Source organism: Heterocephalus glaber, unplaced genomic scaffold, assembly GCF_053883595.1.
Source record: "Heterocephalus glaber isolate CG9 unplaced genomic scaffold, H.glaber_assembly_v1.0 deba00000621, whole genome shotgun sequence".
Taxonomy (NCBI): domain Eukaryota; kingdom Metazoa; phylum Chordata; class Mammalia; order Rodentia; family Bathyergidae; genus Heterocephalus; species Heterocephalus glaber.
Window position 1 is genome coordinate 31,637,124 of NW_028258153.1, and position 23,251 is coordinate 31,660,374.

The 23,251-nt window shown below is 40.9% G+C and overlaps 1 pseudogene; it reads left to right on the forward strand.

The window, feature by feature from the left end:
• Positions 1-12,278: 12,278 nt before the first annotated feature.
• LOC147829422 (tubulin beta-2A chain pseudogene) lies at positions 12,279-19,860 on the forward strand (annotated as a pseudogene).
• The last annotated feature ends 3,391 nt before the right edge of the window (positions 19,861-23,251 follow it).

Genomic DNA, 23,251 nt, shown 5'->3' on the forward strand with positions numbered 1-23,251 from the left:
ATGGTAGAGGGGCATGGCAGAAGAGAAATAGTTCATGGCATGGCGGGCAGGAGCTAGCGAGCCTTCTTTCTTTCCTTTTTTATTCCATCCAGGATACACATCTATTGGTTGGTGCCACCCACGCCCAGGGTGGGTCTTCCCTCCTCAATAATTCCATCAGGGCTGGTGATTTAACTCAGTGGTAGTGGCACCGGCCTGGCAAGTGCAAGGTCCTGAGTTTGATCCCTGGTACTGGAAAAAAAATAATGAACTCTTGTTAAGAATGTTAATTTTAGGTCTGGGGATTTAGCTCAGTGGCGCCTCTCCTGCCTCGCAAGTGCAAGGTCCTGAGTTGGATCCCTGGTAACGCAAAAAGACAAAACAAAACAAAAACAAAAAACCCAAGTCACTTTATTGTTACCTTGATCTTGGGCCAGGGATGTGGCTCGGTGGCACAGCGCCTGCCTGGCAAGCATGAGGTCCTGAGTCCAATCCCTGGTAACCCCCCCCATAAGTCCATCCACCACACCCAGAACCACACTAAACCAATCAGTGGACTGATGCAGTATCACAAACCTATGATCCAGTCACTCCCCAAAGTTCCACTTATAAGTACTTGAGGCTTTGGGGAGACATCTACATACAAGCCATAGCATTCCAGCCCTGGCCCCCAAAGACGCACGCACATCCCTTTATGCAAATGCAATATAGTCCATCTCTGAGAGTTGCCAAAGTTCCAACAGTTTCAGCATTGCTATAAAGTCCAACTCCAAATTCTTTTCTGAGACTTTAGGCAAACTCTTAGCTGTTAGCCTCTGTAAAAATAGTAAGAGAATTAAATACTTTTAACATACAATGGTGCAGGATAAATATTCCCATTCTGAAAGGGAATCCATAGGAGGATAGAAAAGAATGGAACCAAAACAAGACCGAAGTGCAGCAGAGCAAGCATTAAATTTCATAGTTCCCTGTCCAGTATCTGGGGCAAACTGTGGCAAGATGGGAACCCCAAAGGGCTTGGGTGGCCCTGCCCTGATGGCACTGCCAACCGTAGTAGTTCTCGTGGCTTCTCTTTTGGGTTGGCTTTGCTCACTCTTTGCAGCTTTCCTCAAATGATCCATGTTCCTGGCTTCTTCAGCCGTCTGTGGTCTACATTGCCCTTTCAGCTTCACACTCACAGTCTACACACTGCCCTCTCAGGGGCATACTCCCTGGCCTCCCAAGCCTTCTTCTGAAATCTGGGTGGAAACCTCCCAGATCCCACAACTCCGTCTTAGTTACATCCTTGTTGGGACAAAATAGTCAACACCCACAAGTTAAAGGAGAAAAGCTTTATTTTTAGTTCACGGTTTGTAGAGGTTTCAATCCATAGTCGACTGGTTCCAGGTTAGAGCAGCATGGTAGAGAGGCATGGAAGAGGAGAAACAGTTCATGGTATGGCACGCAGGAGACAGTGAGCCTTCCTTCTCCTTTCCCTTTTTATTTTATCCAGGATACACACCTAGTGGTTGGTGCCACTCATACCCAGGAGGGGTCTTCTCTCTTTGGTAAATCCATCAACTGCATCCAGAAAAATGCTAAACCAATCAGTGGACTAAACCAAAATTCCACACCCATGATTCAGTATTATACATCCATGATCCAATTACTCCTAAAAGCCTCATCTCCCAGCACATGAGGCTTTGGTGGGCCATCTAGATGTAAATCATAATGGCAGCTAAGGTTTACTAATAATGTGTTTAATATGTACACAATTGTTAATATGGGAAGATTATCTGTAGAGATTCTTTATGTAAAATAAGCTAAAAACAACAACAACAACAACAACAACAGCAAAAGAAAAAGGTTTATTGATCTCATGGTTCTGGAGGCTGGAAGTCAAAGAACATGGTACTGGCATCTCCTCCATATCTGGTGAAGGCCATCTTGGTGTGCCATAACATGGCAAAGGCCATTGCATGGTGAGACACAGAAAGCATGCTAGCTCTATTCTCTCTTTCTCTTCTTATAAAGCCACTAATGCCATCATGGGAGCCCCATGCTCATGACCTCATCTAATCCTCATTACTTCCCAAAGGTCCCATCTCCAAGAACCAAAAAAATAAGCATGCAGCGATTTTCAAGTACATGGAATTTGGAGAGCACATTCCAACATAGCGATGTGTACATTTTTTTCTAGCCTTTTACTTTCAAGCTATATCATTAATTCAAAGCAAGTTTCTTGTTGATAGGATCTAATTTTAGTGGTTTTTAATCCACTCTGACAATCTCTGTATTTTAATTGGTTATTTAGGTTATTTACACTTGAAGTAATTACTGATAGGGTTTATGTGTATCATTTTAATTTTTTGCTTTTTGTTTATTCCTTCAGTTTCTTTTTCTTTTATGTATTTCTGTGGATCATTTAAAACTTTTAGTTCCATAAAGATTTATTTATGTAATATATCACTCAGTACAGTTTACCTACTGGTTGCTGTAGATAATGCACCCAGCCCACTGCTACTGACATTGTCCTAATTCAAGTGAGGAAACCTTACTTCTATTGAGGTCCCTTTGCCATCCTCACTTTCTTAGTTGTCTTAAATATTTCCCCATGCCTACCCTGAGCACATCAGAAGGTGTTATAAGCCTTGCTTCAATCACAAAACATGATTATAAAAAACCCATGAGGTTAAGCATAGTCTACCTTGTTTGCCTCCACTCTTAGCACTTCTGCTGCTCTTTTTTCATTTCTGAAAGTCCCAGGCTACTTTGGCTACCATTTTCTTTCAGTGTGGATAGACTTCTTATCTATTTCAAAAAGATAAGTTTGCTAACAACAAATTATGTTAATTTTCCTTTATCTAAGAATGTCCTTATTTTTTCTTTATTTCCAGAGGATAATTTTATCAAATATTGGATTCACAATTGACAGTTCTTTTCTTTAAAAATTTTTAAAAAATTACTCATCTCCTTCTGGCTTGCCTAGATCTAATAAGAAATCTGCTGTCACTGGAATTTTTGTTCCTCTATAGGTGTTGGGTTTTCTTTTTTCCTTTCTGGCAGTGGGTGAGGTTTTTTTCTTTGTCTTTGATTTTCAAAAGTTTATGGTGTTTTGGTTTGAATTTTTATCTATCTAATTTAGGGTTTTCTCTACTTCTTGAATTTAGCTATGTCTTTTGTCAAATTTGGGAAGTTGTCAGCTATTATTTCTGTGAAAAATTTTCACATTCTTTCCTCTTCTGAGAGTTCAAAATATTAGTGTGTGTGTGTGTGTGTATGTGTATGTGTGTGTGTGTTTTACTAACAGATCCCTGAAGCTCTGCTCATTTGTTTCAGTGTATTTTATCTCTGCTTTTCAGGTTGAGTAAATTATATTGATCTATTTTCATATTCATTGATTTTATCTTGTCACTTCTATTCCACTAGTGAGTCCATCTGATAAGTTTTAAAAAATTAACCATTGTGCTTTTCAGATGTATAATGCCCATTTGATTCTTTTTATAGCTTCTATTTCTTTGGTGAGATTTTCTATTTTTAAAATTTGTTTCAAGATAATTTTCAGTTGTCCTTCCTCACCCCTGGCATGCTGAATGATTTTGATTGTATGGAGACATTGTAGTTCTCATGTAGGGAGACTCTTGGCCCTGGTCAAACCCTCCCACAGGTGAGCACACAGCTGTCCTGTTTAAGCAGAGCGTGTCAGTTCTTCCTACTTCTGTGGGCATGTTTCTAGTTGCAGTTTTGTTTTCCGAGGCCTTGCAAAGTTATTCTGGTTTGCCTTATCTTTTGGTGCTGCTGCAACTCCCACACAATCCCTATTCTTGTCACCTGCAGGGGAATAAGCCTCTTCCATGGGCTTACTGGTGTTGCTGGGCCACTCACTTTCTGGGATCATGGTGGAACCTCTCTGGGCCTGGATCCCCTTATGCCCCTGGCTTGAGGGTTGGGAGATGCTGGGCTCCACTGTTGCTGGCTCTGTAGGTAGATTTTCCAACTGACCATGCCCTGCCTTGTAGAGCAGTCACTGGGGCTTTGAAGCTGCTGCTGGACACAGATCAGCCAGCTGTTGCCATGAGGGTTCCTGGGTTTCTGCTGGGCTTGTCTTTTCTTGGTCCTTTGACCCATAAAGAGAGAGAAGGCTATCTTTATGGTTGATTTTATTTTGTTGTTTATTTGTTGTTTTGTATGTTGTTTTTTTCTCCCATTACCTGTGCACCCTTCACCCCCTCCACCCTTCCCTATTTACACAGACTTTGATTCCATTTTTTTTCTTTCTCATAAATTTTCCTTTCCCTTCTTCCCTTTCCCCTTCCCCTCCCGCCATCCCCAAACCCTTGGACCTTCTCCTGTTTCAAATTATCAGTTATTCATTTTAATCATTTTCATCCTTATTTACACTTTCAATTTCTCACACCAGAGAAACTATTCGGTATTTACACATGTGTTTCCTATTTATTTCACTTAAGAGTATGGGCTCAATATGCATCCATTTAGCTATAAATGTCTCTAGTTTCTCATTCTTTATGGCTGAGTAGTATTCCATTTTATAAAAAAACCACATCTTTTTTTTTTTGTTAAATTCTTTTATTGGTACATTGTAGGTATACAACACAATTACATTTCTCATTGGGAATTGTACCTTTACATAATGCATCTTGGTTCTTATTTTTTCCCCATTCCTAGCCCTCCCTTCACACCCTCCACCCTTCCCTATTTACAAAGACTTTATTTCCATTTTTTCCATTTCTCACCATTTTTCCTTTCCTTTCTTTCCTTTCCCCTACCCCTTCCACTACCCCTACCCCTTTGGACCTTTTCTAACTATTTTGCATCATTGATTATTCATTCTAATCATTGGTACATTTTAGGTATATAATATAATGACATTCATCATCTGAAATTTGCACCCTTACATAATCTCTCTTGGTTCTTATTTTTCACCCTTGCCCAGCCCTCCCTTCAACCCCTCCAGCCCTCCATATTTACAAAGATTTTGTTCCTATTTTTCCATTTTCTCATATTAATCCCATTCCCTTCTATCCTTTCCCCTAACCCTCCCACTTCCTTCCCCTTTGCCCCTTTTCTTCCTATTTCACATTACCTATTATACATTTTAGTCCTTATTTACACTTTCAGTTTCTCACACTAGAGAAACTATTCGGTATTTATACATGTGTGCCCTATTTATTTCACTTAAGAGTATCGCCTCAATGTGCAACCACTTAGCTATAAATGTCTCTAATTTCTCATTTTTTATGGCTGAGTAGTACTCCATTTTATTTTAAAAAACACATTTTCTTTATCCAGTCTCCAGTTGATGGGCATTTGGGCTGTTTCCAAGTTTTAGCTATCAAAAACTATGCTGCTATGAACATGGGTGCACATATATCATAATGGTAGATTCTTTTAATTCTTTGGGGAAGATCCCCAGCAGGGGAATAGTGGGGTCAAATGGGATTTCTAGTCCGAGTTCTTTGAGGTATCTCCATACTGATTTCCACAGTGGTTGCACCAGTCCACACTCCCACCAGCAGTGGAGCAGGGTTCCTCTTTCCCCACAGCCCTGTCAGCATTTGCTATTGGTTGATTTCATGATAGCAGCCATTCTGTCTGGAATGAGGTGGAATCTCAGCATTGTTTTCATTTGCATCTCTTGAGTGACCAGTTATGTTGAACATTTTTTCATGTATTTATTTGCTATTTCTACTTCTTTGTTTGAGAAATGTCTGTTCATTTCAGATGCCCATTTTCAGATTGGGTCTTTAAATTTGGGAGGGCTGATATTTTTAAGTTCTTTATAGATTCTAGATAGTAGACCTTTGTCTGAGGAAGAGCAGGTGAAGGTTTTTTTCCCACATTGTGGGTTGTCTCTTCACACTGCTGGTGGTTTCTCTTGCTGTGCAGAAGCTTTTTAATAAGAAGAGATCCTACTTGTTGATTGTGCTAGTTCACGGGCAACTGAGGTTGTGTTCATAAAATCTTTTCCTACACTGATGTCTTCAAGAGTTCTACCTAACCTCTGTTCCAACTGGTTCAGAGTTTCTATTTTAATATTTAGATCTTTAATTCATTTCAATTTTAGTTTAGTGCATGGTGAGAGATACAGGTCTAGTTTTAATCTTTGGCAAGTTGGAACCCAATTTTTCCAGCACCATTTATCAAAGAGGCTATCTTTCCTGCAGTGAGGGTGTTTGGCTCCTTTATCGAAGATGAGATGGCTGAGTGTGTCTGGCGTTGTTTCTGCATCTTCTAATCTGTTCCACTGGTCCTCAGGTCTGTTTCTTTGTCAGTACCATGCTGTCTTTATCACAGTAGCTTTGTAGTATAGCTGCAGGTTGGGGATTGTGATACCCCCTGCCATATCTATGTTACCTAGAATTGCTTTTGCTATTCTGGGTCTCTTCTTGTTCCAAATGAGTTTTTGGATTGTTTTCTCAAGGTCCATGAAGTATGCTGCTGGGATCTCAATTGGAATTGTATTAAATCTATATAGCAGTTTTGGAAGTATGGCCGTTTTCACTATATTAATCCTTCCTACCCAGGAGCAGGGGATATCTGTCCGTTTCCTGATATCATCTTCAATCTCTCTTTTCACAGTACCATAGTTTTCAGAAAAGAGGTCTTTGATTTCTTTCTTTAGGTTGATTCCTAGGTATTTCAGTTTTTTGGATGCTATTGTAAAAAGAATTATTTGCCCTATTTCTCTTTCAGTGAGTCTGTCATTGGTGTAGAGGAAAGCTATTGATTTTTGTGTGTTGACCTTGTAACCAGCTACTTGACTGAATTTGGTTATTAAGTCTAGAAGACTTTTGGTGGAGTTCTTGGGGTCTTCTATATAGAGTATCATGTCATCTGCAAATAATGACAATTTGACTTCTTCATTTCCTATCTTTATTCCTTTTATTTCTTTCTCTTGTCTAATTGCCATGGCTAATGTTTCCAGAACTATATTGAACAAGAGTGGTGATAGTGGACATCCTTGTCCTGGTCCTGATTTTAGTGTGAAGGATTTCAGTTTTTGACCATTTAGTATGATATTGGCTGTTGGTTTTTCATAGATGGCTTTTATCAGTTTGAGGTAGACACCATCTATTCCAAGTTTTGGTAGGGTTTTTACCATAGATGCATGTTGGATATTGTCAAATTCTTTTTCTGTGTCTATGGAGATAATCATATGGTTTTTGTCCTTGGCTCTATTGATATAGTGTATTACATTGATTGATTTGCATGTGTGGAACCATCCCTGCATCCCTGGGATGAATCCCACTTGATCAGGGTGTATGATCTTCTTGATGATCTTCTGCATTCTATTTGCCAATATTTTATTAAGGATTTTTGCATCTATGTTCATTAGTGAGATTGGCCTACAGTTCTCCTTTTCGGTTGGGTCTTTCTCTGCTTTGGGGATCAAGGTGATGCTTGCATCCAGGAATGAATTTGGGAGTATTGCTTCCCTTTCAATTTCATTGAAGAGTTTAAACAGTAGTGGCAGCAGTTCCTCTCTAAATGTCTTGTAGAATTCAGCAGTGAGGCCATCAGGGCCTGGGCTTTTCTTAGTTGATAAGTTTTTAATTACATTTTCAATTTCATTGGTTGATATTGGGTTGTTCAGAATTTTTAGGTCTTCTTCGTTCAACTTTGGTAATTCATGTGTATCTAGGAATCTGTCCATTTCTTCTGTGTTGTCCATCTTATTGATGTATAGGTTCTGGAAGTAGGTATTGATGATCCTCTGGATTTCTGCTGGGTCTGTTGTAATTTCAACCCTTTCATTCTTAATTGCATGGATTTTGTCCTTTTCTTTCCTTTTTCTGATAAGTTTGGCTTAGGGTTTGTCAATTTTGTTGATTCTTTCGAAGAACCAACTCTTGGCTTCATTGATGTTTTTGTATCATTCTCTTAGTCTCCATTGCATTGATTTCTCCTTTGATCTTTATAATTTCCTCTCTTGTATGAGCTCTGGGGTTGTCCTGCTCTTCTTTTTCTAGAAGCTTGAGGTTCAGCATCGGTTGTTTAATTGGGCTTGTTCTGTTTTCCTAATATGCGTATTCACTGCTATGAATTTCCCTCATAAGACTGCTTTCGTTGTGTCCCATAGATTCCAATATGTTGTATTGTCATTGTCATTTAATTGAAGAAACTGTCTGATTTCTTCTTTAATTTCCTCTGTGACCCATTGGTTATTCAGAAGTGTGTTGTTCAATTTTCACATGTTTATGAAATTTTTTGAGTTTCTTTTGCTATTGATCTCCAATTTCATCACACTATGGTCTGATAATATACAGGGGATAACTTCAATTCCTTTGCACTTCCTTAACCATGTTCTATGTGTGAGTATGTGGTCTATTTTTGACAATGACCCATGTGCAGCTGAGAAGAATATGTATTCTGATTTTGTGGGGTGGAAGACTCTCTAAACATCTGTTAAGTTCATTTGTTCAAGAGTCTGATTGAGTTCTAGTATTTCATTACTTATTTTTTGTCTAGTTGATCTATCTATTTGTGACAGTGGGGTGTTTAGGTCCCCCACTACACTTGTATTAGTGCATATATGACTTTTCATGTCCGTTAGTATTTGTTTCATATAGTTGGGTGCACTAGTGTTTGGTGCATAGATATTTATGATTGTCATCTCTTCCTCTTGGATTGTTCCCTTTACAAGGATGTAGTGTCCTTCTTTATCTGTCTTAATCAGTTTTGGTTTGAAATCTACTTGATCTGCACAAAGGATAGCTACTCCTGCTTTTTTTCAGGTTCCCGTCGCATGGAGTATCGTTTTCTACCCCTTAACTGTCAGTCTATGAGTTTCCTTTTGAATTAAGTGTGTTTCTTCTGTGCAGCATATTGTTGGATTTTACTTCTTGACCCATTCTCCCAGTCTGTTTCTTTTGATTGGTGAATTGAGACCATTAACGTTGATGGTTATAACTGAAATGTATTGACTTGTCATTGCCATGACTTTTTCTTTTTGTTGGATTCACCCCTTTACATTTAATTTCTTGTCATGCCAGATGGGTTCATTCTGCTGTGCTTCCTGGGGTTGTGATCTTCAATGTCTGTTCCTAGGATATTGTGTGAAGTTCTTTGGAGTGCTAGTTTGGTATTCATGAAGTTCCAAAGGTGCTCTTTGTCATGAAGGTATTTTATTTCTCCATCAATTTTGAAAGATAGTTTTGCAGGGTACATCAATCTGGGTTGGAGGCTGTTTTCTTTTAGGTCTTGAAATATGTCACTCCAAGCTCTTCTTGCCTTGATGGTTTGTGTTGAGAAGTCTGCTGTGATTCTGATGGGCTTTCCTTTGTGATTTGTTTCTTTTCTCTAACTGCTTGTAGAAATTTGTTCTTCTGTTAAGCTTCTGGAATCTTAACAATTATATGCCTATGTGTACATTTTTTTTGATCAAGGCTTTTTGGAGTCCTATATGCCTCACTTATCTGTATGTCAAGGTCTTTTCCCCTGCTTGGGAAGTTTTCTGCCATTACTTCTGTGAAGAGGTTTTTAATGTCATGTGCACTCTCTCCTGTTTCTTCATTGACTCCAATCAGTCTTATGTTAAATTCTTCTTTGCATTATCTAGCAGCTGCTGGATTGATTTCTCATGTTCCCTTATAATTTTGAAGCAATTTTTCTTTTCCTGGTCACTAATTGCAATCTTATGTTCTATATCTGAAATTCTGTTCTCACATTGGCTCCTTCTGCTGTGTAGACTTTCAATGGAGTTTTTCATATCCTGGAAATCTATTTGCATCTGTTTTATGGATTCCATTTGTTTCCTATGTTGGGATTCTGTCATGTTCCTCAGCTCCTCTCTAGATTTATTAATCATATCTTGCTCTAGGAGCACAATCTCTCCTGTTATCTGAGAAATTATTTCTGATTTCCTTTTTTCCAGATCCCCTTTTGTTGCCAGTTCAGTGGGTCCAAGTGGTTGAGTATCAGAGTGTTCCATCTCATTTCCCTTTGTGGTTGCTGTAGGTGATCTGGAAGTCTTGTTTTGAGACTTATTTACATGCTTTATCATTTCAACTGGGGGGGGGGTTTCTGTTGGCACCTGCGAGGATCACCTCCTCTGAGCTGGGAGAAGTGGGACAGGGGACTGGAGTGGTGGGGGAGAAGGCAGCCCAAAAGCCCTTTTCTCTCAGCTGGGGGCAGCGGGAGGGATAGTGGCCAGGAAGCCCCTTCCTCTGGACCAGGAGCAGTAAGATGGTGGATTAGAAGCCCCTACCTCTGGGCCAGGAGCAACAGGAGGGCTGGTGGCCAGGAAGCCCCTTCCTCTGCAACAGGAGCAGTGGGATGGCAGCTCAGAAGCCCCTACCTCTGGTCCAGGAGTGGTGGGACCCAGTACTGTGGTCTGGTGGTCCGGTGTCCTCTGCATCTTTGTAGTGTGGAAACAGGTGGCTGTACAGAGGAGCGGGGGAGGGGGTGTCCAGTGGATTGCAGCCAGAGCATGGGCTCATTCTGCATGTTCCACGTGACTCATGACCTCGGTAGGGCATCCACAGACCTGCTGTCTGCGCAGACTGGCACAGCCAGTGACTTTCCCGTTGTTCACCACATCTTCTTTATCCAGTCTCCAGTTAATGGGCACTTGGGCTGTTTCCAAGCTTTAGCTATTACAAACTGTGCCACTATAAACATAGGTGCACATATATTGCTGTGGTATGATTCTTTTAATTCTTTGGGGAAGATTCCCAGTAGGGGAATAGCTGGGTCAAATGGGACCTGTAGTCCTAGTTCTTTGAGGTATCTCCATACTGATTTCCACAGTGGTTGCACCAGTCTGCACTCCCACCAACAATGAAGAAGGGTTCCTTTCTCTCCATACCCCCTCCAGAATTTGTTATTCATTGATTTCTTGATTCTTTCTGGGGTGAGGTGGACTCTCTGTGTTGTTTTCATCTGCATCTTTCAAATGACCAGTGATGTTCAACATTTCTTCATATATTTATTTGCCATTTTTACTTCTTTGTTTGAGAAATGTCTGTTCATTTTGGATGCCCATTTTTGAATTGGGTCTTTGAATTTGGGGGGTCTGATGTTTTTTCAATTCTTTATATATTCTTGATAGTAGACCTTTGTCTGAGGTACAGGTGCTAAAAGTTTCTTCCCACATTGTAGCTTGTCTCTTAGTTCTGTTGGTAGTTTCTCTTGCAGTGCAGAAGCTTTTTATTATGATGAGATCCCAGTTGTTGATTCTTTGTGCAAGTTCCCATGCCAGTGAGGTTTTGTTCATAAAGTCTTTTCCTATGCCAATGTCATCAAGAGTTCTACCTAACTTATCTTCCAGCAAGTTTAGTGTTTCTGTCTTAATATTTAGATCTTTAATCCACTTTGATCTTAGTTTAGTGTGTGGTGATAGGTATGGGTCTAGTTTTAATCTTTGGCAGGTTGAAATCCAGTTTTTCCAACACCATTTATTATATAGGCTATCTTCCCTCCAATGAGGGTGGTTGGCACCTTTATCAAAGATGAAGTGGATGAGTATGTCTGGAGTTGTTTCTGTATCTTCTAATCTATTCCACTGATCTTTGGTCTGTTTCTTTGCCAGTACCATGCTGTTTTTATCACAGTAGCTTTGTAGTATAGTTTCAAGTTGGGGATTGTGATACCCCCAGCCATATCTCTGTTGCCTAGAATTGCTTTTGCTATTCTAGGTTTCTTCTGCTTCCAAATGAATTTTTGGATTGTTTTCTCTAGTTCTGTGAAGTATATTGTTGGAATTTCAATTGGCATTGCATTAAATCTATATAGCAGTGTTGGAAGTATGGCCATTTTCACTATATTGGTTCTTCCTACCCAGGAACAAGGGCTATCTTTCCATTTTCTTATATCCTCTTCGATCTCCTTTTTCAGACAGTTGTAGTTTTCAGTGTAGAGGTCTTTTGCTTCCTTTGTTAGGTTGATTCCTAGATATTTCATTTTTTTAGATGCTATTGTAAAAGGAATTATTTCCCGAATTTCTCTCTCAATGGGTCTGCTATTTGCATATAAGAAGGCTATTGTCTTTTGAGTGTTGACCTTGTATCCAGGTACTCCACTGAATCTGTCAATTAGGTCTAGAAGACTTTTGACTGAGTTTTTGGATCTTCTACGTAAAGTATCATATCATCAGCAAATAATGACAGTTTCACTTCTTCCTTTCCTATCTTTATTCCTTTTATTTATTTCTCTTTTTTAATTGCTATGGCTAATGTTTCCAGAACTATATTGAACAGGAGTGGTGATAGTGGGCATCCTTGTCTTGTTCCTGATTTTAGCGTGAAAGTTTTCAGATTTTGACCATTTAGTATGATGTTGGCTGTTGGTTTTTCATAGATAGCCTTAATTGGGTTGAGATAAAGACCTTCTATTCCAAATTTCTGTAGGGTTTTTTTTTATCCTGAATGGGTGTTAAATTTTTTTGAATGCCTTTTCTGCATCTATTGAGATGATCATATAGATTTTGTCCTTGATTCTGTTAATAGAGGGTATTACATTTATTGATTTATGAATGTTGAACCATCCTTGCATCCCTGGGATCAATCCTACTTGGTCAGGGTGTATGATCTTCTTGATGACCCTCTGTATTCTGTTTGCCAGTATCTTGTTGAGGATTTTTGCATCTTTGTTCATTAGGGAGATTGGCCTGTAGTTCTCTTTTTGGGTTGGGTCTTTCCCTGGTTTTGGAATCAAAGTGAGAGCTGCTTCCAGGAATGAATTTGAAAGCCTTGCTTCCCTTTCAACTTGCTTGATGATTTTAAAGAGTAATGACAATAGTTCCTCTTTAAATGTCTTGTAGAATTCAGCAGTGAAGCCATCAGGACCTGGGCTTTTCTTTGTTGGTAAGTTTTTTATTACATTTTCAATTTCACTCATTGTTATTGGGGTGTTTAGAATTTCTATATCTTCTTCATTTAACTTTGGCAATTCATATGTATCTGGGAATCTGTCCATTTCTTCTGTGTTTTCCATTTTATTAGAGTACAGTTTATCAAAGTAGGTATTGATGATTCTCTGGATTTCTGCTAGATTTGTTGTGGCTTCACCTTTTTCATTCTTAATTGCATGGATTTGAGCCTTTTCTTTCCTTTTCTTGATAAGGTTAGCTAAAGGTTTATTGATTTTATTTATTCTTTCAAAAAACCAACTCTTTGATTCATTCATTTTTTGTATCATTCTCCTAGTCTCCATTGCATTGATTTCTGCTCAGATCTTTATAATTTCCTTTCTTGTACGAGCTTTGGGTTTGTTACACTCTTCATTTTCTAGGGGCTTGAGGTTCTGCATTAGGTTATTTAACTGAGTTCTCTCTGTTGTCCTAATATGGGCATTCACTGCTATGAATTTTCTGCATAGAACTGCTTTCATTGTGTCCCACAGATTTCTGTATGTTGTACTGGCATTATCATTTACTTGCAGAAACTCCCTAATTTCTTCTTTAATTTCCTCTGTCACCCATTCGTTGTTCAGGAGAGTGTTATTCAATTTCCATGTGTTTGTGGGAGTTTTGCAGTTTCTTATGTTATTGATCTCCAATTGTATTGCACTATGGTCTGATAATATACAGGGGATAACTTCAATTCTTTTACATTTACTTAGATATGTCCTATGAGCTAGCATGTGATCTATTTTGGAGAATGACCCATGTGCAGCTGAAAAGAATGTGTATTCTGATTTTGTGGGGTGGAACATTCTGTAAACATCTATTAAGTCCATTTGTTCAATAGTTTGGTTCAGTTCTAGAATTTCATTGTTAATTTTTTTTCTAGATGATCTGTCTATTTGTGATAGAGGGGTGTTAAGGTCCCCCAATACAATTGTGTTAGTGCTTATTTGGTTTTTCATGTCCATTAACATTTGTTTTGTATAGTTGGGGGCATTTGTATTGGGTGCATATATATTTAGGATTGTCATCTCTTCCTCTTGGATTGTTCCCTTCACAAGTATGTAGTGACCGTCTTTGTCTCTCTTAATTAGTTTTGGTTTGAAATCTACTTTGTCTGCAAATAAGATTGCTACCCCTGCTTTTTTCTGGGTTCCTGTGGTGTGGAGAACTGTTTTCCTTCCTTTTACTTTGAGTCTATGGAATTCCTTTTGAGTTAGGTGTGTTTCTTGTATACAACATATTGCTGGGTTTTGTTTTTTAATCCATTCTGTCAGTCTATTTCTTTTGATTGGTGAATTGAGGCCATTAACATTGATAGTTATAATTGAGAGATATTGACTCATCCTTATCATGATGTTTTAGTGTTGTTGGCTCTTTTATTTCTTATTTACTCCCCTTTCGCTTTAGTGTCTTACCTTGAGTGGTGCCTTCTCCCTGCTGGGCCTCATGGAGTTGTGACCTTCATTGTCTTTTTCTAGGATATTGCTTAAAATTTTTTGGAGTGCTGGTTTGGTGTTCATGAAATTTCTCAGGTGTTCTTTGTCATGAAAGTGTCTAATTTCCCCATTGATTTTGAAAGATAATTTTGCCGGATACAACAGTCTAGGTTGGAAGTTATTTTCTTTTAGGGCTTGAAATACTTCACTCCAAGCTCTCCTTGATTTGAGGGTTTGTGTTGAGAAATCTGCCATGATTCTGATGGGCTTTCCTCTGTAGCTGATTTGTTTCTTTTCTCTAACTGCCTGTAGAATTTTGTTTTTCTGTTGGGTTTCTGGGATCTTGATTATTATATGTCTAGTTGTAGATTTCTTTTGGTCATGGCTGGTTGGAGTTCTATATGCCTCACTTATCTGTATGTCCAATTCTCTACCTCTGTCTGGGAAGTTTTCTATTATTACTTCTTTGAACAGTTTTTTTATGTCAATTGTTCTTTCTCCTGTTTTTTTGGTGGAGTCCTATGAGTCTTATGTTATTCTTCTTTGCATCATCTAGCAGCTGTTGGATTGATTTCTCATGGTCCCTTACTATGTTTAAGAAATCTCTGTTTTCATTGTGCTTAACCACTATCCTGTCTTCTATATCTGATATTCTGTCTTCAGATTCTCTTAGTCTGCTCTGCATGCTTTCAATGGAGTTTTTAACCTCCTGAATATCTGTTTGACTCTGTTTTATGGATTCCATTTCTTTCTTATGTTGGGCTATCATGTTTTCCATTTCTCTCTTATGCTGGGCATTCATGGCTTCCAGCATGTTTCTGATCTCATCTATTTTCTTATCTGTTTCTGCTCTAGAGCCTCTAATCATGTCTTTCACTCTGCTCACCATGTCTGTATTTACCTGGGAGATTATTTCTGCTTTGAATTTTTCTAGAGCCTCATGCATCTGCTTTGTTACTTCCTGTGCTATCAGTTCAGGGTGTCCAAGTGGTTGCTTATCAGACTTTTCCACCTCATTTCCCCCAGAATTTCCTTTTTGTGGCATGGAAGCCTGTGTTTGTGCCTTGCTTAAGTGTCTTCTCATTTTTGCTTTTGGTATTGACCTTGGTTTAATTCCTGGGTTGATATTTCAAAATTGCTTAATGTAGGTATCTTTGTTGCTTGTGTTTAAAACCCTTGTGGAATGACTGCTTTTTAGAGGTGTCTTCCAGATATAGCTTGTGTTTGGGTTTTGAGACTCTAATGACTTTGAGGCTATTTTATTTTCCTTATAGCAGGAAGGAAAACTAATTAGATCATTCACAACATGTTATCCCAAATGACATAGTCAGCAATACCATAGCATCAAGCACAGCTTAGAAAATGACAATTTTTGGTAGTTATTAATCTATCACATTTAACTATGTGAGTTAAATTAAAACCGAGGATCAACCCAACCTAAGTTTATAATGAATCAACTCTTCAATATAGCATCTTTCCCTTTGGGGTGGGGAGTTAAAAGGAGTTGGGGAGGGAAGGATAGGCAGAAAGAACAGGTAAGATTAGCAGTGAGGCCAGAAGACACAGAAAGATCACACAAACTCTAAGAAGTTGTTAAAGGCAAGAGAAAAAGACAGAATGAAAGAACAAAGATGTGAATAGAATCACCTAACAGCAACAGGGAGGCTAAATACTGAATTTACTTTCCCTTAAACCTAATGATAAGAGAAGGAAAAAGAGAAGAAAAGAACAATAAGGGAGAAATCTGAATTCAGTGTAGAAAGGAACAAATGCGGAGATGAGGAGCAATGTGGGACAGCTAGAGAATGAGTGAGAGAGAGAAAAAAAGAAGATAAAAGAAAGAAAAGTAAAAATTTGAAGAGTAAAAACAAGTAAAAATTAAGAATTAAAAATAAGAGAAAAAACCCCTTTTTTTTCTTTTTTGCAACTAGCAATAGAAATTATGGGCCTCCTTCAGGGTATGTCTCTGCTGTCCCAGTAGGCCACGTAGGAATCCGTGTGCATATATGAGTCAATGAGTCTTAGTAAGCCAGCATCAGATCAAGTACAGTGGTCTGATGTGCCTTTATTGTAGAGATTCTCTTTACTTTTCCGCTGAGCTTCAGTTTTCATCGAGGAGCCAAAGAAGCCCTCTTTCTGTTACTAACTTCTACTCTACCTTGTGGCGCTCAGAACAAGGGTCTTTATAATCTCCTGTGCCTCTGTAGTGTGGGATCAGGTAGCAGAAAAGCCAGAAGGCCAGAGGCGGCAGGGGACTGGACTTTGGAGGAGCCCGCAAGGCTAAGCGGACCTCACTGTGGCGTGCGTGGGGCCTGGGAGGGCTGCGCAGCTTCAAGCTGCTTGTCTCACCTGGCTGGTCGAGCTTGGAGAGTGTTGGATGGGGGTGGGGCTCTTCTTCTTTTTAAAAAAATCTCCTTCCCCTTCCCTTGCTTTCCCTCCCTCCTCCTCCCACTCCCCTAAGCAGTTAAAAAAAAAAAATTTATGGTAATGGCCCATGTGTTGAGAGGTCAGACGTCCTTCATCAGAAAGGTGGGGGGCTCCGCCCTGCGAGTCCTCAGGTCTCTGTTGTGAGCATCAGCCCAGGGCCAGAGCCTTCACCGTTCCCAGCCGGCACCATGAGGGAGATCGTGCACATCCAGGCGGGCCAGTGCGGCAATCAATCAGATCGGTGCCAAGTTCTGAGAGGTCATCAGTGATGAGCATGGCATCGACCCTACTGGCAGTTACCATGGAGACAGCGACCTGCAGCTGGAGAGAATCAACATTTACTACAACGAGGCAGCTGGTAACAAATACGTACCTCGGGCCAACGTGGTGGACCTGGACCCGGGCACAATGGACTCAGTCAGGTCGGGACCATTCGGCCGGATCTTTGGGCCAGACAACTTTGTGTTCGGCCAGAGCGGTGAGGGGAACAACTGGGCAAAGGGCCACTACACAGAGGGCGCTAAGCTGGTGGACTTGGTCCTGGACGTGGTGAGGAAGGAGTCGGAGAGCTGTGACTGTCTCCAGGGCTTCCAGCTGACCCACTCGCTGTGGGGCGGCACCGGCTCGGGCATGGGCACCCTGCTCATCAGCAAGACCCGTGAGGAGTACCCAGACCGCATCATGAACACATTCAACGTCATGCCCACACCCAAGGTGTCGGACACTGTGGTGGAGCCCTATAATGTCACCCTCTCCGTGCACCAGCTGGTGGAGAACAAGGACGAGACCTACGGCATTGACAACGAGGCCCTGTACGACATCTGCTTCCGCACCCTGAAGCTGACCATCCCCACCTATGGGGACCTCAACCACCTGGTGTCGGCCACCATGAGCAGGGTGACCACCTGCCTGCACTTCCCAGGCTAGCTGAACACAGACCTGTGCAAGCTGGCTGTGAACATGGTGCCCTTCCTGCGCCTGCGCTTCTTAATGCTGGGCTTTGCACCCCTCACCAACCGGGGCAGCCAGCAGTACCGTGCCCTGACCATGCCCGAGCTCACCCAGCAGCTGTTCGACTCCAAGAACCTGATGGCCGCCTGCGACCCGCTCCATGGCCGCTACCTGACGGTGGCTGCCATCTTCTGGGGCCGGATGTCCATGAAGGTGGACGAGCAGATGCTCAATGTGCAGAACAATAACAGCAGCTACTTCGTGGAGTGGATCCCCAATAATGTGAAGATGGCTGTGTGTGGCATCCCACCCCGAGGCCTGAAGATGTGGGCCACCTTCATCGACAACAGCACGACCATCCAGGAGCTGTTCAAACACATCTCGGAGCAGTTCATGGCCATGTCCTGGCGCAAGGCCTTCCTGCACTGGTACACGGGAGAGGGCATGGATGAGATGGAGTCCACCGAAGCCGAGAGCAACATGAACAACCCGGTGTCCGAGTACCAGCAGTACCAGGATGCCACGGCCATCAAACAGGGAGAGTTTGAGGAGGAGGAGGGTGACGATGAGGTGTAAGAACTTTTCAAATAAATTGTGCATCCTTAGTGAACTTCTGTTGTCCTCCAGCATGGTCTATTTGTATACTATGGTGCTCAGTTTTGCCTCTGTCAGAAATTCACTGTTGATATAATAATGTGGCTTTCCATACAAAAGGATGTGTGTAAAACCTTGTGGTTCTTCCTTTCCCTTCAAAATATTTTTATTCTTAATTAAATGTATAGGGTTTCAGACTTTAATTTTAATTGCAGTATAGCATTTTAGTGATTTTAATAGCATTCTTGATCATTCAATAAAGAGAGATGAAAGTGAAAAAAAATAAAAAGAAAGGTGGGGCACTAAAGTAATTGGACTCCTACCTTGGGAAGTTCTGGGCTAGTTTTTACTAGGCACTATTATAAAGAAGAGAATTTAATGCATTGGTGGAGTAAGAGATGTCTTGTAAGTGAATGAATGAGAAAAGGTTATACACATGTAGCAAAAGGCTGATGGGTTTGCTGTCTTTAGAAGCCAAGGGAAAGGGCAGGTATGTTCCTGTGGGAGGATGGAGAGTCACACTGTGGTGCCCACATGTGTGACATGAGCCACAGTCCTGGGCTGCCCTACACAGTAGCTTACTAGGCTTCCATGGCAACAGTGCCTCTGTTTCCTCCCTCCACCTATGATACTCAGATCTAAAAAGGTACACATAGATGGAATACATGGTGACAGAAAAGAATGTGCTTGGATCTGAGTGAATGTCTTACAGAAAGATCCAGGAAGCAAAGTTCCATGAGTGCGCTGATGTGGAAGACTTGGGAGAAAGCACGGAGCTGGACGTACCTCCTGGGCTACTTTGACTCAACCAGTCCGGTAATACACCCAGGCTGGGTTTGTGAAGCCACCTCACCTCGTTTGTCTTGTGCTACATGGACAAAAGCAAGAGGGATAAGACAATGGATCCAAGCCACCCTGCAGGGCAGGACCGCTGTCTATAATAACTAGTGAGGCTGCTTGCCTCCCGTGACTTCCTGCTCAGCCAGGGTAGATAAGTGAGCTCTCTGCTTGTCCTTACCTGGACCACAGTGATCCAGGGGAGAGAAGCAGAGAGAGGGAAATCCTATGCCTATTCCCTAAGCACTTTTGGATTCTATTTAGTGGGGACAGACCTCAGGCCTTCCTTCCGACTGTGTTATTTCTAATGCAGAGAAGTCCAGCCCGAACAATTGACACCTCTCAAATGTGTGTATTAAAGGCAAACACATGTCTCAGATGTGTGGATTAAAGGTAAGAGGAGAGGTGGCTGCTGCTGCAGGATGCATTCCTGACAGGATGCCGCTGAGGGGAAGATTGGAAGCACCGCTGCATAACAATGCCTGTGTATCAGACATAAAGCCCTGTTACGATGTCAGAGAACATTTAAAGAGAGAACATATGGATGCACTAACAGAAGATAATTCACTCTTTAATATAGTTGGGAAAGATTTGCATTCTCAAGGGTAAAGGACAAAGTAGGACCTATTACCCATTGCTGAAACATTTCCTCTCATTATGTGGTCTTTTTAAAGAAAATAAATAAAATGTGTCCATTTCCTTTGTTGAAATGTGATAAATCTGTGATGGGTGTGTAGCTATGAGGTTCCCGGAACCTATCAAAAATGTCACTTGTTCATTTAGCATGCAAATTTATACTCTGCTCACCAAAGAGACCATTGACCAAGGGCTGGAAGGGACCAAGGTTACTTTTGTGGCAAAGAAAGGAGTCTCTCTCCGCCATTTGAGATAGTTCCACTTAACCCATGTGATTTGTGTGGCGTGGGGCTCAGGCCTGGGGAACCCAAACAATTCATTTCTTCCCTCAGTGATTGGCTTGGGGGCTGACCCATCACACATACTAGGCCAATCACTGTCTTCTCTGGGAGTTTAGCACAGAAAATGTCTGTTTGCATGGTAGCTGGTGACCAAAAGGACCCAGAGAGTCAGAACCCAAAGGGGGCTCTTGTTTCCACATGGAGAGGACCTGCCTAAGTATGAGGCCATGAAAAGCAGGGAGTGGGAGAGGACAGTGACAGCATGATATAAACCCCTGGAGTCAGCATACCTATGTCTTCCCATACCCCATACCCCATACCCCTTAATCATACCCCATATCCCATACCCCAATGCTTTGGATTTCCCAGTCACACAAGACACACATTGCTCTTTTTAAAAAGCTTATTTGAATTGGGGTTTGTCACTCATAACAGTGAGTCCTGATGAATACTGCTAGTATAAAATATAGCTATTCTTCCAGACTGGGCTGGAGTTCTTAGCAAGGCTGTTACTAAGCTGCTAGGCCCTAGAGCAGCTTGTTTGGCTAACTGGAGTCATGACAACTCTGATCATTAACAGTCAGGAAGAAACTGTCTAAATTGTATGGTGCTATGAACACTTCTGAATTGTGTCCCCCCAAATTCATACATGGCAGCCAAAATCTTGATTTGTATTTGTAGGTAAAGCCTTTGGGAAGTGATTAGATTTAGATGAGATAATGAGCATGGAGGCCCCATAATGGGATTACTGACCTGATAGGAAGAGACCAGAGAACTTGCTCTCTGTGTGTTTCCCTTCCTAACCAGCACAGCAAGAAAGTGCCTCCCTGCCCCAAGAGAGGCCTGCACCAGAACCTGATCCTGCTGGCACCTAGATTTTAGACACTGAGCTTCCAGAAAGGTAAGAACTAAATAGCTAATATTTACATTCCCCAGTCTATGGGATCTTGTGATAGCAGCTCAAGCAGACCAAGACATGGAACAGGATCCAAGACAGATCCAGGAGTGGGAACTGGCTTCTTAAGCTTCTGATATGCAAAATTTTTCACTTGGGGAAGCAGAGTCCCACATTTTAGAGAGTGGTTTCATTCAGATGGCATTGGACTTCAGTGTGGTATGAATTCCTTCCTTTCTGCCTCCCTCTCTCCCTCCTTTCCTCCCTCCCTGCCTGCCTTCCTTCCTTCCTTCCTTTGCTTCTCTCTTTCCCTCCCCTCCTCTCTTTCTTGGTAGTGCTGGGGATGAATCCAGGACCTTTCACATGCTCGGCAAGTCTCAACCATTCTTTTTCTTCCTGTTCTTCTCCCCCCGCCCCCTTCTTCTTCTTCTTCTTTTTGGGAGCAAACTCAGGACCTTGTGCTGAACCATTCTTCTTTTTTTAAAAATTAATTTTATTGGTACGTTTTAGTTATACAATATAATGACATTCATCATTGGAAATTTGCACCTTTACATAGTCTCTCTTGGTTCTTATTTTTCCCCCTTCCCCTGCCCTCACTTCAACCCCTCCATCCCTCCCTATTTACAGTATTTCTTATTTTCCACTTTTTCATATTAATTCCATTCCCTTCTTTCCTTTCCCCTACCCCTCCCACTTCCCCTTCCCCTTTGCCCCTTTTCTTCCTATTTCACATTATCTATTATACCTTTTAGTCCTCATTTATACTTTCAGTTTCTCACACTAGAGAAACTATTTGGTATTTACACGTGTGTCCTATTTATTTCACTTAAGAGAATAGCCTCAATGTGCATCCATTTAGCTATAAATGTCTCCAATTTCTCATTTTTTATGGCTGAGTAGTACTCCATTTTATTAAAAGAACCACATTTTCTTTATCCAGTCTCCAGTTGATGGGCAATTGGGCTGCTTCCAAGTTTTAACTATTACAAACTGCTGCTATGAATGTGGGTACACAGATATCACTGTGGTATGATTCTTTTAATTCTTTGGGGAAGATCCCCAGCAGGGCAATAGCGGGGTCAAATGGGACTTCCAGTCCTAGTTCTTTGAGGTATCTCCATACTGATTTCCACAGTGCTTGCACCAGTCTACACTCCAACCAGCAGTGGAGCAGGGTTCCTCTTTCCCAACAGCCCTGCCAGCATTTGTTGTTGGTTGATTTCATGATAGCAGCCATTCTTTCTGGAGTGAGGTGGAATCTCAGCATTGTTTTCATTTGCATCTCTCAAATGACCAGTGATGTTGAACATTTTTTCATATGTTTATTTGCCATGTCTACTTTTTGTCTGAGAAATGTCTGTTCATTTCAGATGCCCATTTTTGGACTGGGTCTTTAAATTTGGGAGGTCTGATTTTTTTAAGTTCCTTATAGATTCTAGATAGTAGACCTCTGTCTGAGGACCAGCAGGTGAAAATTTTTTCCCATATTGTGGGTTATCTCTTCACACTGCTGGTGGTTTCTTTTGCTGTGCAGAAGGTTTTTAATAAAAAGAGATCCCACTTGTTGATTTTTTGTGCTAGTTCATGGGCAACTGAGATTTTGTTCATAAAGTCTTTTCCTACCCCTTCAAGAGTTCTACCTAACCTCTGTTCCAGCCGGTTCAGCATTTCTGTTTTTATATTTAGATCTTTAATCCATTTTGATTTCGGTTTAGTGCATGGTGAGAGATATAGGTCTAGTTTTAGTCTTTGGCAAGTTGAAACCCAATTTCTCCAGCACCATTTATTAAAGAGACTGTCTTTCCTCTAGCAAGGGTGTTTGGCTCCTTTGTCAAAGATGAGGTGGCTGTGAATAGTTTTTTTATGTCATCTGCACTCTCTCCTGTTTCTTCTTTGACTCCAATCAGTCTTATGTGATTTTTCTTGGCATCATCTAGCAGCTGCTGGATTGATTTCTCATGGTCCTTTACAATTTTAAAGAATTCTTTCTTTTCCCGGTCACTAATTTCAATCTTATCTTCTATATCTGAAATTCTGTCTTCATATTGGCTCATTCTGCTGCATTGACTTTCAATGGATTTTTTAATTTCCTGGAAATCTGTTTGCATCTGTTTTTTGGATTCAATTTATTTCCTATGTTGGGATTCCATCATGTTCCTCAGCTCCTCTATTTTTTTTATCTGTATCATCTCCTGATTTATTAATCATGTCTTGCACTATGGGGACAATCTCTGCTGTTATCTGAGAGATTATTTCTGATTTCATTTTTTCTAGATCCTCTTTTGTTGCCAGTTTAGGGAGTCCAGGGGGTTGAGTATCAAATTGTTCCATCTTATTTCCCTGTGGAACTGCTTTATGTGATGTG